The 16,968-nt window shown below is 36.4% G+C and overlaps 1 pseudogene; it reads right to left on the reverse strand.

Moving 5' to 3' along the window:
• Positions 1-3,138: 3,138 nt before the first annotated feature.
• On the reverse strand, positions 3,139-9,246 carry LOC100264170 (UDP-glycosyltransferase 79B11-like; annotated as a pseudogene).
• Between the last annotated feature and the right edge of the window lie 7,722 nt (positions 9,247-16,968).

Here is a 16,968-nt window from a genome sequence, read left to right on the forward strand (position 1 = left end):
ACATCTTAGGGATAGTTGTCTTTGATACAACACTCACTTATTCTTCTTAATGAATCATCTCAAAACCATATTGAAACTTATTTGATTAAATTACTAATCCTTACCTTTCTAATTAATTAAAAAGACTTTTTAAGAGCCTTTTTGAAAGGTTTATAAGAACTTTCATATTAAGAGTTTATCATTATTTTTTAGAATTTACTATCAAAAGTATTTGGATTTGGCTAATATAGAAGTGTAATTTTCTTATAGCTATAAAAAATATATCACCAATCAAGTGATGTCATATAAACATTTATAGATTTCATTTTTTGTACCCTAATTCTATTTATTTGTACCCTAATATCTTGGTTACATTCATTTATACCTTTTTTCAATGGTTTAGATGATATTATATATATTTAATAGCCCAAATCTTTTAATCGATAGGTATCACTATGGTACCTTAGCATTTTTCTAAATATTTTTCTTTTGTTTTTGTATGCAAACACTTTAGTCATGTGTATGAAAACCCTATTATTAGAAAATTACAAATTTTAATTAGGGTCTTATAATTTTTTTGAGAGGAAAAAAAATTCATACGGGGGCTTTTAGCATTCCATGTTGGATATTAGACTGTCCGATTAGGTTTCCTTTGTTTTGCACTGGGAGTTGACTAAATCACCCATGATTACTTTTAAGCATCTTCTATTCACCTTTTCAACTTTTATGCAACTAAAATTCACTTTCAAACCATTACTTTGGCCCAAATTCAAGCTTATAATCATATAATCATATATAAAATATACCTACTCGAGTCTTCAACTTAATCTTCGAGATTTGTAACTCTTATTAGAAATTATTGACTTATTTGACAACTATTTTTTAGAACAATTTTCTATTCTTCAAAATAAAAAATAAGGAAAACGTGTTTAACAACTAAGAATTGTTTACTATTTTTTGTTTTTAAGAATAGAAAATAAAATAAAACATTTTTAGAAAACATCTTTTAATTATTTTTACTTATTTTTCGAATATTGTTTTACAAAATAAGTATATAAACATATAGAATGATTAAAAATAAAATACTAGACATAAAAATTATTTCTAAACATATTTTAAAATATTAAAAATTTGTTAAAAACATTTCATATTTTCAAACAGATTTTTATTTTATAGAATAGTTTTTAAAAACTGTTTTTAAAAACAGTTGCCAAATAGACCCTAAATATTTTTGAATAAGTGATTTTTAAAACAAAACTAGCACTATATCAGCATACAAGATACAAATTAACAACTTAAAACTCAAAGTGATAAGGACAAAACACATGGCTTTAGGGGTGTTGTAGGGGAGAATGCCCTTTGATTCAAGAAAATGAAGTAGCAAAGGAAAGGCAAATAAGATGATAACAAGAGTAGGATGCAAGAAGTCCTTATACGAAAGAGATTTTTCATATAAATAAATGTGAAGATATATCTAGAAATGTTATTATTGGAATGGGAATGTAAGGGCCTGTTTGTTTAGTGTTTTCAAGAACTGTTCTCTGTTCTTGAAAACAAAAAACACCAAAAACTCGTTTGGTTGAGAGAGTGATTTTTGTTTTTGTTGTTTCCCGTGTTCTCAAAATGACACTGTTTAGAGAACAACAAAATCTTGTTTTCCCCGTTTTTTTACTGTTCACAGAACAAAATTAAACAAAAAAAAACAATCTGTTTCCGTGTTTTTTTTTTTCTTCCCGTTTTTATCTCTTCTCCAGCACAGTGGCTCGCCTCTTCTTGATTTTTCCCGTTTCTCAGTTTTGATTCAAGGTTCGTGAAATTTAAATCCAATCGCACAATAGCAAAGAGACCCCTAAAACGGATCCAAAAAACACAGGGAGCAAAAGAAAATCCATTTTTTTTGTTTTCCTTGGGGTTTTTGCTTGGATTTTCTCGGAAATCAAACGAGGATGAATTTTCTCGGAAATCGAATGGGGGATGGGTTTTCTTGGGAATCAAACGGGGGTTGCAGGGTTTTTGCTTGGATTTTCTCCGAAATCAAACGAGGATGAATTTTCCCGGAAATCGAATGGGGGATGGATTTTCTTGGGAATCAAACAGGGGTTGCAGGGTTTTTGCTTGGATTTTCTCGGAAATCAAACGAGGATGAATTTTCCCGGAAATCGAATGGGGGATGGATTTTCTTGGGAATCAAACGGGGGTTGCAAAAAAAATAATAATAATAATAACATGATTAGATTAGTACCTGTGAGGATTGAGAGTGGCAGAGGAAAATAGGGCCTTTTACGGATTCTCTCGGCTGGAGGGCAACTTAGAAAAGGGCTTCTTGATGCCCGATGAGAGAAGTGGGTGGCATTTTGAATTTTAGATTTAGTAGAGATAAAAAAAAATTAACATCATGAGAACAATTTTATCTCAACTTAATAAAATATGCTATAATTTTTAATAAAGTTAAAGATTAAATAAAAAAATATTAATAAAAATAATTTTATTATGTTTCATTTATTTTTTAAAAAATATAAAAAATATTTTTATTTTTAAATTAATAAAATAAATAATTTTTTTTAATTTAAATTAACTATATATCTAAAAATTATTTATAAATTTATAATATAAAATTACTTGAAGAAAATATTTTATTAATTAGAAAAGAAAAAAAAATCTTTCAAACATGTTTTTTGTTTTATTTGTTCTAAATTTTTTTTTTTATTAACTCAACCAAACATGTTTTTTTGTTTTTGAGAACAAAAACTGTTTTTCAAAATTCAATTCCCAAACACAATTTTTAAAAAAAAAACACCAAAAACTGTTCTTAAAAACTGTTCTCAAAAATTGTTTTCCAGAACAGTTTTCAAAAACAGCAACCAAACAGGCCCTAAACTTCACTCCTCTAATTCTCACGTATTTTTATATATGAAACATGAATTTCATATTATGTTACCATTTTCGCCCTCTAAATGAGAACTAATTTCTTTCATCTCCTTTTAATTGATGTATGATTTTCTACTCCGAATCTTGTGGTAGACAATTTTATAAAAAAATTAGAATTATTTGACAATATTATAAAAAAATAGTTTTGGAGAACGGTTGATCATAAAAATAGCTTTTAATTATTTTTTTTAAGAACAAAAAACCTACTCTTAACTTACCAATATATCTTTATTAAGCTCCTGTCGGTGGTTTTAGAGCTACTAGGAATGGCAGGCCTGTTAGCTCTAACCCCAGGAGTAGTTCTTGGAACTGGTCCTTTTCCTGGAAATTTTGGCTTCCAAATGCACAGAATATTACTGAACCAGGCTTGAACCCACCCAGCCACTGAGGCCACCGGTCCTCTAATGGCGTGGGTAATACGGGGCCTGTTAGGAACACTGGTTTTCCATACTGACCTCCAATGTAGTCACAGAAGGGCCCTTCAATTTCATGACATGTTCTTCTAGAGATGGCATCACAGCATTTCATGCCAGTGGTGAGGCGTTGACACCGTAAAGAAAAGAAGAATTCGGAAATGTAGAAAAGCCTCTCTTGATTATCAAGAGAGGTTATACAATATTTATATTGTATACTTGAATTAGTTACAATCTGATTTTAATCAGATAATAATTTGAACTTAAAAACAAAAAACAAACTTACCAAACTGATAAAGATAAAACCTACCAAGTTATCAACTAATACACATTGTGATAAATATAAGTTTGTAAAGTTTTATCTTTATTAGTTTGAGCTTGTCTTGGAGCATCTGGAAACGTTGAGTCCCAAGACCCCTCAAGCGAAGATATCTGCAATTTGATAATTAGTAGAGATGTGTCTAACAGTGAGGTTACCTTGGAGGACCTTTTCACGAACAAAGTGGAAATTAATTTCTACATGCTTCATTCTAGAGTGAATGACCGGATTTGCAGCAAGAAATATAGCTCCCAAATTATCACACCATAAGATAGGAGAAGAGTGTTGAATAATACCAATATCTTTAAGCAAGGATTGGATCCATGACAGTCTACAACTGCTAGTGCGATAGCTCTGTACTCCGACTCTGTACTTGAATGAGCTATGACTTTTTGCTTGGTTGTCTGCCAAGAAATAAGATTAGGCCCAAGATAAATAGCATAACCACTCATGGAATTTCTATCATCGGGATTGCTTGTCCAATCTGCATCAATATAGGCCAAAAGAGGTAAAGAAGATGCACTAGTGAGTCGAAGACCATGATAAATTGTACCATTAAGGTACCGCAATATCCGTTTCACCCCTTTCCAGTGTAGGGTAGTTGGGTTGTGCATGAATTGGGAAGCTTTGTTGACTACAAAGGTGATATCCGACCTGGTTAATGTTAAGTATTGGAGTGCACCAACAGTGCTACGATAAGTGTGAGGATCGCTCATAGGGTCACCATCATGAATGGAGAGTTGTTTACCAGCAATAATTGGGCTTGGTAGTGGTTTAGCACCATCCATTTTGGTTCGAACCAACAAGTCATGGATATACTTCGATTGAGTGAGATAGAGCATTACCATGGCGAGAGGCTTCCAGTCCCAAAAAACTAATGAAGATCTCCCAAATCTTTTAAGGCAAAATTCTTGTTGAGATATGAAATTAAGGACTGCATGAGAGATATGCTATCACCTATGAGAAGGATGTCATCGACATAAACTAGTAAAATCAGAGTATGCTGATTGTTTCAAAAGAGAAACATGGAGGGATCAACAATGAAAGGTTGAAAACCCCATTTGAGGAGAGTGTCTTGCAAATGTTGGAACCAAGCCCGAGGAGCCTGTTTGAGACCATATAATGTCTTCTCTAATTTGCAAAAATAATTAGGAAATTGAGAAAGCACAAAATCAGATGGTTGAGCTATATATACGTCTTCCACAAGAAGTCCATTCAAGAAGGCATTATGGACATCTAATTGACGGATGGGCCAATTATGGGAGATTGCAAAGGATAGAACAGTGCAAATAGTGGTTGCTTTGACCATTGTGGGTTGTGGGGGTGGGGGGGGGTTTATCCCATGTGTCCACCCACAAGTACTTCCACTCGTCTGTCCACGTGGCATCATTTTAGCTGGGCCACGTGTCAGTTCTTCATCACTACGCAGATGACCTCCAAGGCATCCGGAGACATCCTGTCCGGACCATTTGCGTTGCTGAGTGGCCCACATATCCTTGATAACCTCAAATATTTTCTGATATATGAGACCATGGCTAGCTGACACTAGATTGACTGATGGGATTCTTCTCATCCTCACGTCTGTTTCAGTAGATAGGCATGCTTAGTCTCAAGCCGTTAACAAGGTTGAAGGGACAACAAGTTGTGTCATGACGCGCCATTTGACATAGCCCCCAGCCGCTTGCAGATGTGATGATTGTCCTGTCAGTACTGCGTAATCATCACTACAAGGGCCAACTCAGCACTACGGAGTCTGACTCCACATTTGAACATTATAAAAATCCTATTGAAATAGAAGAAGACGAGGACACAGCGAGTCATCTCAACCCACTCTCTCTCTCTCTCTTTAAAGGTTTCCATTCTCCTAACGTCTAACTTGGGCTTCGGAGGGTGTGTCCGGACAACCCGTCCAGACATCTTTGTGCAGGGAAGCATAAGGCCTAGATTCCGATACCGGAGCGAGAGCTTTCTCTACCACGCCTAAGGGAGGAATCCATCCTCAGTTGACTAGGTATCAACACATTGGGCTGAACGTTTCAGTGTAATCAACATCTGGAAATTGATGAAAACCTTTTGTAACTAACCGAGCTTTGAATATGTCCACAATCCCATCCAGATTCTGTTTGAATAGTGCAGATGGGAATTGGTGGGTTTTATGGGTTCTGGTGGGGGAGGGTTTAGAAGGGCCATGGTACCTACGGTATTGTCGTGGGAGAGAGTGGGGAGTGGTTCTAGTGGAGCACGTGAGCGAGTTAAGGTGGGTTTTGATGGTTGTGGAGGTACTGGAGCATGTGGATGGAGTTGTGGGGTTTGGTGAATGTGGGAGAGAGAGGATGAGGAAGCTTGTGGCAATAAAGGGAGAAGCACTTGTAGGAACTGGGATGGCAAGTCTGGTGGCTTGGAAATTGGACTAGAAGGCTTGAAAAAATCAGTGGAGAATGGGAAATCATTTTCATTAAAAATAACATGCAGTGAAATGAGAATTTTCCCAGAATTGGGGAGACACAAATAACCTTTATGATATGGGTTGTAGCCAAGAAAGATTTGTTTTAAGGAGTGAAATTGGAATCTTTGTTTGCTAAGAGGATGAGTAAATGGGTAGCATGCACAACCAAATGTGTGAAGAAAGGAGTAGTCAGGTTGATGGTGGAAAATTTTTTCCGAAGGAGTTTTGTTTTGAAGAATCGGGGTTGGAAGACGATTAATGGTGTAAACAAAGAAGGCAAAGCAAAATCCTAGAATTAGAGAGGTAAAGATGCATGAGCAAGACAAGTCATACCCATTTCGCAATATGACGTTGTTTGTGTTCTGCTTTGCCATTTTGTTAATGGGCGTGTGGACAAGAAAACTGGTGGTGTATGCCATGGGATTCAAGAAATTATCGAAAAGTTGTAGATGAAAATTCTCCACCCTCATCAGTTTGAAGAAATTTTATTTTTGTTTCCAATTGATTTTCAACAAGAAGTTTAAATTTGATGAAAGATGATAAGGCTTCAGATTTGTTTTGTAAGGGATATAACCATGTGTAGCGTGAAAAATCATCAGATGTAGTATCGAAAGCCTTTGGTGGAGATCATGGGGGATGGTCCCCAAATGTCACTGTGAATAAGCTGAAGTGGTTTGGTTGTTTTCTGAACAACAGGTTTGAAAGGCAGACGTTTGTGTTTGCCAAAAACTGACAGGAAGCACAAAATGCAATATTTTTATTAAAATTGAAAGGCAAATTACAATATGAAAAAACTTGGGATAAAATCCTAAGGAAAGGATGACCTAATCGAGCATGCCAAATGTGAGCCTGAGAAGGTGAAGTGGTTAAGGCAATTGACTTATTGAAAGTAGAAAAACAACTTGGTTGTGAGACTGCACTAATTGAACTGGACTGAACGAACAAGTAGGTTTTGATTGCTCAGCACGAGGGGTCAGAAGTTGCAATTTGTAAAGACCATGATCAAGTAGCCCATGGAGCAAAATCTTCTTGGAAACTTGATCCTTAACAAGAAAAAAAGTGTGGTAAAATTCAAAAAAAACAATTGTTGTCAGATGTGAATTTGGCAATGCTTAGAAGGTTCTTTGTAATTTCAAGAACAAAATGTTTTGAAGGGTAAATGTGTGTGGATGTGTTTGAAGTAATGAATTTCCAATGTGTTTTATGTCCAGACCTGTGCCATTGCCGACTGTTATTTTGTCAGTACCAGTGTATGGATTTTGGGTTGAAAGGTTGTTGATGTCAGGGTGAGCTGATGAGTTGCTCCAGAGTCGACATACCAGGATGGGTTAGTTATTATCTGAGGTGTGGCAATCATGGCATGCATCTGGTATTGTTAATGGTTATTTGGAGGTTGAAAGTTACGATCAAATCGGTAGTAGCATGAGATTGCAAGATGGTCGAGTTTTCCACAAACTTGGCATCGTGGACGAGTGCCACGACCCATTTCATTTCTGCTATTGCCACCATGTCCCCTTGCTCTGGCACTAAACTGAAAACGGCCTTGCCGACTACCATGATATTTAGGTGCTGATTTTGGCTTCGGAGATGTTGCAGTAGCTAGGTTGGCAGAAGGTTGATTAACATCCAATGTGACTTTTGTATTTTGCTGCTTCAAACGGATGTGAAAGCTGGTGAGCAAAGTAGATAATTCAGATAGAGAAATCGATGCTGGTCGGGCAAGGATCGATGTCACAAAAGGGTTGCATTCAACTCCCAGTCCGCCTAAGATATGAAGGACAAGTCTTTGTTCATCCACAGGTTCTCCTGCTACTGCCAATTTATCTGCAATATTTTTCATTTTGAGAAGATAATCATCAATATCAGAAACTCCTTTTTTTTGTATTTTGGAGTTGAAATTGAAGTTGCATGATATTGGATGATGACTGGGAGGCCAATAAAGTTTCAAGGGTGGTCCAAACTGCATGAGAGGTTTGACATCCAACCACGTGCCCTAAAATGGCTTCAGAGAGAAAGGCTAGTAACCAACACAAAAGGAGTTGGTCTTGTTGTTCCCATGCATATAATCAGGATTAATACTATGGGTTGATTCTTCTTGATATTTGGGAGGGCAAGGTAGTGTCCCAAAGAGAAAACCACCAAGATTATGACCTTTGATGGCAGGTATAATCTGTGATTTCCGGAGAAGATAGTTACTCCGATCAAGTTTGATGTTGATGGGATGGTTAAAGGTATTGTGAAATAATGAGGGTGTTGTAAGAAAGGAGATTGAAGATGACTCTATAGTAGAAGACATTGGACGTTAGTCAGAGATTGCTCTGATACGATGTAAAGAAAAGAAGAATTCTGAAATGTTGAAAAACCTCTATTGATTATCAAGGAGAGGTTATGCAATGTTTATATCATATACTTGAAGTAGTTACAATCTGATTTAAATCGGATAATAATTTGAATTTAAATACAGGAAACATAAGACCTACCAACTTATCAACTAATACACATTGTGATAAATATAAGTTTGATAAGTTTCATCTCTATCACTTTGAGGATATTTATTATCCTTTACAGATACAAGTTGACGCCTTCACCAAATGGGGCAAACAGGAATTGCACCATCCAAGCTTCATGGGGCGGAGCACCACCGTTGAGGAGGGGTAACCAGGGGGTGTCACAGCTGTAATTGGCCTGTCTTTGCTAACTTGTTGACCCGGGACAGGGTGGCGGGCAAAGGCTGCTGCACAAACTGCACTGTAGTATATGGACTTGATGCCTACTTTGGAAGTCAAAGCGGGAGCCAAGTGAAGAAAATCAAAGAGGAAAAGGTCTGGCTTCAAGGCACGTAGGGCTGCCTCAACTTGGTCAGTGGTGCGGTCCATGGCGGTGGCGAGAAGGTGATGCAAGAAGTTGGGCACATCGGAAGCAGTTTCAGCGCCGGAAGGGAGGCCATCAACATGGGGGATGGTGAGGGGATGGAAAGTTATGAGAGTGGGATGAAGATTCAGGTGCTGTAGCTGGGATTGAGCCTTTCTGGGCAAAATGAAGGTGATCTTGTGGCCTCTATCAGCAAGCTCGTTGGAGAGATGGAGGCAAGGAGTCATATGACCAAAAGCAAACCATGGGTACATGGCTATATGCAATTTTGGGCTCCTGGCCATGGCCATTTTTCTTCTCCTTGGTTGGTTTATGGTTGAAGATTCTGGGTGCAACTTATAGAGAGGTGCTCCTTTCCCTTCTTGATCAGAAGGGTAGAGATAACTAGATAATCGATCATGGGGTTTTTGATGGGAGTTTTAAAAGCGCTGCTTCACTCAGGGTGTGCAATGTTCATACATGTATTATACATGTACCATCATGGGGTTGAAAGAATTGTATTGTTTGGTTCACGGGAAAGAAGGATCTTCCTTCTAATTAGCTCTTCGCTTAGCATGTAAGATAATTAATTGAGAATAACTTCTTGTTATTTTTAGCTTTTAATTTGCATAGCAAATAATTATTTTGTGCCCTACAATACTACAGAAATGGAAGAATGACAGGTCCCATTCGTGAATTCATCTACTAAAAAGTGTGAGTTTTGGGTCAAAATGGCCCATTTTTTAAACTTAACGTTGAAAACGGGCTCATTTTCAAACTATTGTTCAAAATAGCCTCTTTGATGCCACATCAGCCCATAAAATCAATATTTTATACCCTTTTTACTTTTCCTTTTCCAGCCATCCTCGTCCTCTGTTCAAAATAGCCATTTGAAGCCACATTAGCCCATAAAATCAATATTTTATACCCTTTTTACTTTACCTTTTCTCCAACCATCCCCGAGCTCTGTTCTCTCCCATTCTGCTATCTCTCTGTGCGATTTTTTTTTGTAAACCCTAGCCCCACTAGTGGGCCACTAAAAAAGACGGTGGAGCTACAAAAAAGTTTAAGGTGAGTCCTAATCTTCTTTTTGGCTTATATAAAGTTTTTGGCACTTTCCAATTTTTTTTCCCATCTCAAAATCTCGGTTTTTAGAATTTTTTTTGTTGGGCTGTGTTAATTGTGTTTTGTTGCTATGTTTGGTTGGTGAGAATTGGCTACAAGAGGAGTAAATTATTGTTACAAAAAACCGAGACCCTCCCATTGCAGCTGTTGGGCTTAATTAAAATGAGTTTTTAACAAAACAAGAACAGGAAATGAGATGGTTGTTGTTTAAAAAAATGGAGGTTTTGGGTTTGTTTTTTTTTTTTTTTTTTTTGTATTTAAGTCCATGTATACACAAACACGTGTATATTAAAATCTGTCATTATTTTTTACTTAAATAAATATAATTTTTTTTTTGTAATAACCTTTTCTTATTATTTATATGAAGGCAATTATGACTGATTCCACAGTAGAAGTGCTATGTTATTGGAATGGAACAATTTTGAGGACAGAAACGGATTTGAGATATATTGGAAATAATGTAGAGATTGAGCCTATAGATGTGCCCATTCATACGACCTTTGTGGAGTTGTTGAAGATGATATATGATATCATTGGTGTTGACAGAGACTATCAATTAGTCTTGAAATGTCGTCATCCAACTGAAATGAACAAATTTCAACCATTAGTGGTGAGAAATGATCGGACAGTTGCACGTATGCTACTGGTGCCATCGAAATATGGAATGTCTTCAATTCAATTATTCATAGAGCAAACTCCCAACCATTATCATTTGAGTAATGAAATGGGTCATTTGACACGATTATCAACAGGTGATACTGATGTTGATGACGAAAATGAGAGAGATGAGGAAGATGATAGAGATGATGCAATCGACACAGATGAGATTCATTTACCTAATGATGATGAAAATTGTTGTCAAACAGAAAATATTGATTTGGTGATGGTCCAACAAGTTATGGAATGTGAAAGCACAAGATTTGTGAACCTTGAAGTTGGTGATAGGTCTAATAATCCTAAGGTTGAGTTTGAGGTTGAAAACACATCACTAGTTGCCTCTCCACATGGTACCCAATTTAATATCTCTAATGACAACCTACAAGAAACATTTGTACCCGTTTCATACCATATGCCACCTACACCACAATTTTTAAATATGGACGCGGCAATTAATTGTGTTGTAAGTGATTGGACTCCATGGAAAAAGCCAGCTTTAGGAAATGTTGATGGAGAATTATCAATTGGCCAAATATTTTCGTCAAAATCAGATTTGCAACATGCTGTGAAGATGTTTTCCATAAAGGCGCACCAAGAGTTTACTGTTTATAGATCAAATGCAAGTGTGTTAGTTCTTCAATGTAAAAAAGCACCAGAGTGCCAATGACGACTAAGGGCAATGACAGTGAAAGATACGGGTATGTTTAGAATCACAAAGTACAAAGTTCCTCATACATGTGTCAATCCATGTATTAATCAAGATCATTCACAGTTGGATTCTAGCTTTGTATCTAAGTATATTGAAACATTGGTGAAGGCAGAAATGACCATTACAGTTGCTGCAATTCAAGCTGTTGTTGCAGAACAATTTGGTTACCAACTTTCTTATCAAAAAGCAATGAAGACAAAAAGGAAAGCAATGACTCGATTATTTGGTGATTGGTACAAGTCTTATGCAGAGTTGCCTCGTTTCTTCCTTGCCTTGGAGCAGTCAAATCCTGGATGCATTATGTATTCCAAAATGGTTCCTGGAAACAATCCGAATGAAGAAATTTTTCAACGTGTTTTTTGGGCATTCGCTCCATCTATTAAAGGGTTTGCACACTGTCGACCAGTTCTCAGTATTGATGGGACACATTTGTATGGAAAATATAAAGGGACTTTGCTGATTGCTATGGGATGTGATGGTAATAACCAATTGTTTCCACTTGCATTTGCCATTACAGAAGGAGAGAATACAGATAGTTGGAGTTGGTTTTTGGCATGTATCCGAGTTGGAGTAACACAAAGGAAAGGGTTGTGTCTGATTTCTGATCGTCATCTTGGCATTATAGCTGCTCTCAATGAAACATATTCGGGATGGACTCAGCCAGATGCTTGTCATAGATTTTGCATGCGTCATTTAGCGAGTAATTTCAACACAAAGTTCAAATATAAGACTTTAAAGGATCTCATGTGTAGGGCTGCTATGGAAAGTAAAGTTAAAAAATTTATTTCTCACATGGATACAATTGGCCGGATAAATGCCGAGGCTAGAAATTGGTTGGAGTAAATTCCTCTTGAAAAATGGGCACTCTCATATGATGGTGGGCGGAGATATGGGATTATGACAACTAATATGTCTGAAGTTTTTAATGGTGTCCTTAAGGGTGCTCGTAACTTACCAATAACAGCTTTAATCCAGTTAACTTTTTATCGGGTTAACAGTTACTTCACAGTCAGGCGGGAGCATGGTGCCAGTCGGCTCGCTTCAGGTGAAGAATTCACTCCACATATTGACGCCAAGATAAAGGCTAAAGTTGTTAAGGCGGGTGCACATGAGGTTCTTTTGTATGATCATGTGGCGGGACGTTTTCATGTTAAAACTAGACACTCTATTGGAAGCAATAATAGGAAACCTCGCACATATCATGTTACCCTTCAAACGGGGTCTTGCACATGTAACAAAACACTTTTGTTAGGATTCCCATGTTCGCATATTCTTGCTGCTTGTCATTGTCCAGCAATTGATTTTCGACAATTTGTACAAGGTTATTACACCACACGTGCTTACCTATCAACATGGGCTCCCTTGTTTTATCCCATATTTGATGAGTTGGAGTGGCCTCAATATAATGGACCGATAATTGTGCCTTCAGACTCAATGAAACGGCTAACTTCTGGTCGACCAAAATTAAGTCGTTTGCATAATGAGATGGATGCAAGGGAAACTAGGACTCCACAAACATGTGGACTTTGCAAGCAATCGGGTCATAATCGGCGTTCTTATCCTAATAGAGAAACCAATGATAGGAGGAGTTGATGTACTTCATGAACATCTTATTGTACTGTTTTTTTTTTTTAAATTTACTAGTATTGACCTTAATCGTTTTAAGATATATGTAGAAACTATCTTATTGAACATCTTATTGACGTTTGTTTGTTTGAAATTATTATTTTTTGTTAATTCATTCTTATTTTGCTTATATCAGGTTACATGAAAAAAAATATTAATCTCTATTATTTAGGGGAGATGCTGTTCAAATTTTTAAAATTTTAATAATGAAATTAATGTTGTTAGAAATTGTTGTTTTTTTTCAATTCATTCATATTTTAATTATATCAGGTTACATTGAAAAATTTTGAATCTTTACTGTTTAGGGGAAATGTTGTTCAATAATATTGAATAATTTGAGACAAAATTATTTTTTTCAAAAATAATTTTGAACAACCAGCTCACTTTTATTTTTTTTCAAAAATCATACAATATTTCTAATATATATATAACTAATGCAAAATACTTACACAAAAGAGAGCTAGCTCAATTGGTGGCTAGCTCCCTTATGGATCCATCCCCTTCCCTTCAAAACTGAAAACTATTTTAATTTTTTACCCAAACCTACCACCCGGGCAGCCCGCCCGCCCAGCCGGCCCACGCAAGCCAGTCCGGGCAGCCCGCGCAAGCCCGTTCGGACAGCTCGCGCAAGCCCGTCCGGACGGCTTGCGCAGGTTGTCGGAACGGGCTTGGTTGCGTGGGCCGGCTGGGCGGGCTGCCCGAACGGGCTTGGCGGGTAGGTTTGGGTAAAAATTAAAATAGTTTTCAGTTTTGAAGGGAAGGGGATTCGAACCCCTTCCCTTATGGATCCATAAGGGAGCTAGCCACCAATTGAGCTAGCCCTTTTTTATGTAAGTATTTTGCATTAGTTATATATATATTAGAAATATTGTATGATTTTTGAAAAAAAATAACATTTCATCTTCACAATTAATTAATGCCCCATAATAATTTCAAATTTTTTTTTCGATTAATCCTAATTTTTTTCCCCTTAACTACAAAATCTTATAAGTTAATTTCATATATATGATAATATCCTCATAAATCCTTTTATTATTTAAATATTATAAAATATTATATTTTTTTATTTCCAAATTTAAATTAAAAATGCAAACTAACCACGTATTCTATATTGCAGAACAAGTCAATTACATCTTATAGAACCTACAAATTTAAATTAAAAATGCAAACTAACCATGTATTCTATATTGCCAGAATTCCCAAATATGTCTGCCCAATACTTAAAAATGAATATGACAGATTTTAATATACATGCGTTTGTGTATACATGGACTTAAATACACAAAAAAAAAACAAACCCAAAACCTCCATTTTTTTAAACAACAACCATCTCATTTCCTGTTCTTGTTTTGTTAAAAACTCATTTTAATTAAGCCCAACAGCTGCAATGGGAGGGTCTCGGTTTTTTGTAACAATAATTTACTCTCCTTGTAGCCAATTCTCACCAACCAAATAGAGCAACAAAACACAATCAACACAGCCCAAATCACCTATTTTTCCGTAGACTGAGTAGCTCCTCAATGTCGACACCGTAAGCCTAATCCTCCCCAGCGATTGCCCCAAAATCCGATACTAATAGTCATTAATTCACCATAAGCACACTCCCTAACCAATCATTCACAACAATGGAAAAAAAAATTCTAAAAACCGAGATTTTGAGATGGGAAAAAAAATTGGAAAGTGCCAAAAACTTTATATAAGCCAAAAAGAAGATTAGGACTCACCTTAAACTTTTTTGTAGCTCCACCGTCTTTTTTAGTGGCCCACTGGTGGGGCTAGGGTTTACAAAAAAAAATCGCATAGAGAGATAGCAGAATGGGAGAGAACAGAGCTCGGGGATGGTTGGAGAAAAGGTAAAGTAAAAAGGGTATAAAATATTAATTTTATGGGCTGATGTGGCTTCAAAGGGCTATTTCGAACAGAGGACGGGGATGGCTGGAAAAGGTAAAGTAAAAAGGGTATAAAATATTGATTTTATGGGCTGATATGGCATCAAAGAGGCCATTTTGAACAATAGTTTGAAAATGAGTCCGTTTTCAACGTTAAGTTTAAAAAATGGGTCATTTTGACCCAAAACTCAAAAAGTGTGGCCCTCGTGTCAATAATCATTGCCATCATCTAGTGGTAGACTGGTAGCTGCACTTCCATTATTATGGAAGAGAGACTCCGGCCGGATAGGGAAAGGTAAAGGTGTTAAAAGGGTATAGCATAGCTTTCATGGAGACTGCGTTCTTTACACTTTACAACTCGACCATGCCAAGAAGTGTACTATTTAGGTTACATTACAACCACAGTACAAAAATTTACCTCTTTTCAAAAACTTAGGCATTAAAAATGTGTTTAACAATTAGGTGGTGTTACTGATCCCTCCAAAACTGCCATGTGGCCTCCCCTTTTCGCGGGACACGTGGTAGTGCTCGTGCCCTATCCGGCATGGGTCATTCGTGACCTAAACTCCGAATATATCCTATTCGGAATTTACTGCCAACGAATCGACGCCCGTGTTTGCATGGTATTGGAAAAAGCACCCCAAACTGTGTCCTTGACCAAGTTTCTCAAGTCGTCACTCGTCTTTAATTCAAAACGTGCTTGATGGGACATTCGCATGTCTTCTCAAGCCGCCTGACACTACCCACGTTCAGACGATTATAACTTGAAGTGATGGATGCGCCACCTGAGTGCCCCTTTGACAGTCACCACCTAGCACCTAAGAATGTCATGATTGTCTCGTTACCCTATGAGCAATCATGACTATCATAAGCCCCGCTAGCCCAACGGTGACATGAACCCTCCAACCATATAAAAACCTTGAAAGAACTCTCAAGGGAGGTAAGAAAAGAAACGGTGAAAAAAATTCTCTCTCACGAGAGGATTATTCTCAGTCATTCACAAAAAACTAACTTAAGCTTCAGGAGGGTATCCAGACGGCCTGTCCGGATATCCTTTGCAGGATAAAGGTAGGAGTCAATTCTCTTTAGTTGATCAAATCTCCATTTCCAGTAAGTGGTGTTGCCTCGGTGGACTTTGTCATCAACATTACCTATGTATTTTAAGTCTATTTTTAATATTATAATTTAATTTATTTATATTTTTATACTTTAGTTTATTTGTTTGTATTATAATTTTAAGTCTATTTGTCCTCTTATTTGAGTGCATAGATCATTCATATATGCCAATACAAAATTTTTAATGTATCATAAGTTTCCTCTGTTCTGAGCTAAGAGTTCAATAATGACAAATAAAGGTAACATATTATAGATTTTAATCATTTTTTATTCCCCTATTCAACTTTTATATAACTAAAATTCACTTTCAAATCATTACTTTGACCAAATTGAAAGACATAATCATTACTTTGACTAAACTCATTAAAAATTAAAGTCCTTGATGAGTGACCCCCACCTAGTGCTGGTACCAGACCAGACCTTTCTGACCAAACCTTCAGAGCCAGGCTATTGGCTGAAGAGCTTAACGTTGCAGTGGAGGTTGAGAAGGAAGAAAACGGGTAGGTTTCAAAGGAGAGTCTGTGCAAAGCCATCAAGTCAACGAGGTGGATTGTTTGGTGAAGAAGAATCATGCCAAGTGCTTTCTTGAGATGAAAAAAGCAGCGTTTTTTTTAAAAAAAAATGTTTATCTTTTATCCTTTCATCAAAAAATGTTTAGACATCAATTATACTAATTATCAAAATTGAGAAAAAAAAAAAAAAGAAGGTTAAATTTGTCAATTGCAAAAATTCCAATAACAAAAATAAAATAAAAAATTGTCTATATGATAGCTCCGTACAAAGGTATAAGGGTAATAAATATAAGAATATTGTGTCCTACATTTTGCAATATTTGAATGCTATGACTTTATGAAATTTATTCACTATTTCTATTCAATTTATATTTATATTAAATAAAATAAAATTGTTTT

This window comes from Vitis vinifera, chromosome 19 (genome assembly GCF_030704535.1).
Source record: "Vitis vinifera cultivar Pinot Noir 40024 chromosome 19, ASM3070453v1".
In the NCBI taxonomy this organism is placed as follows: Eukaryota; Viridiplantae; Streptophyta; class Magnoliopsida; order Vitales; family Vitaceae; genus Vitis; species Vitis vinifera.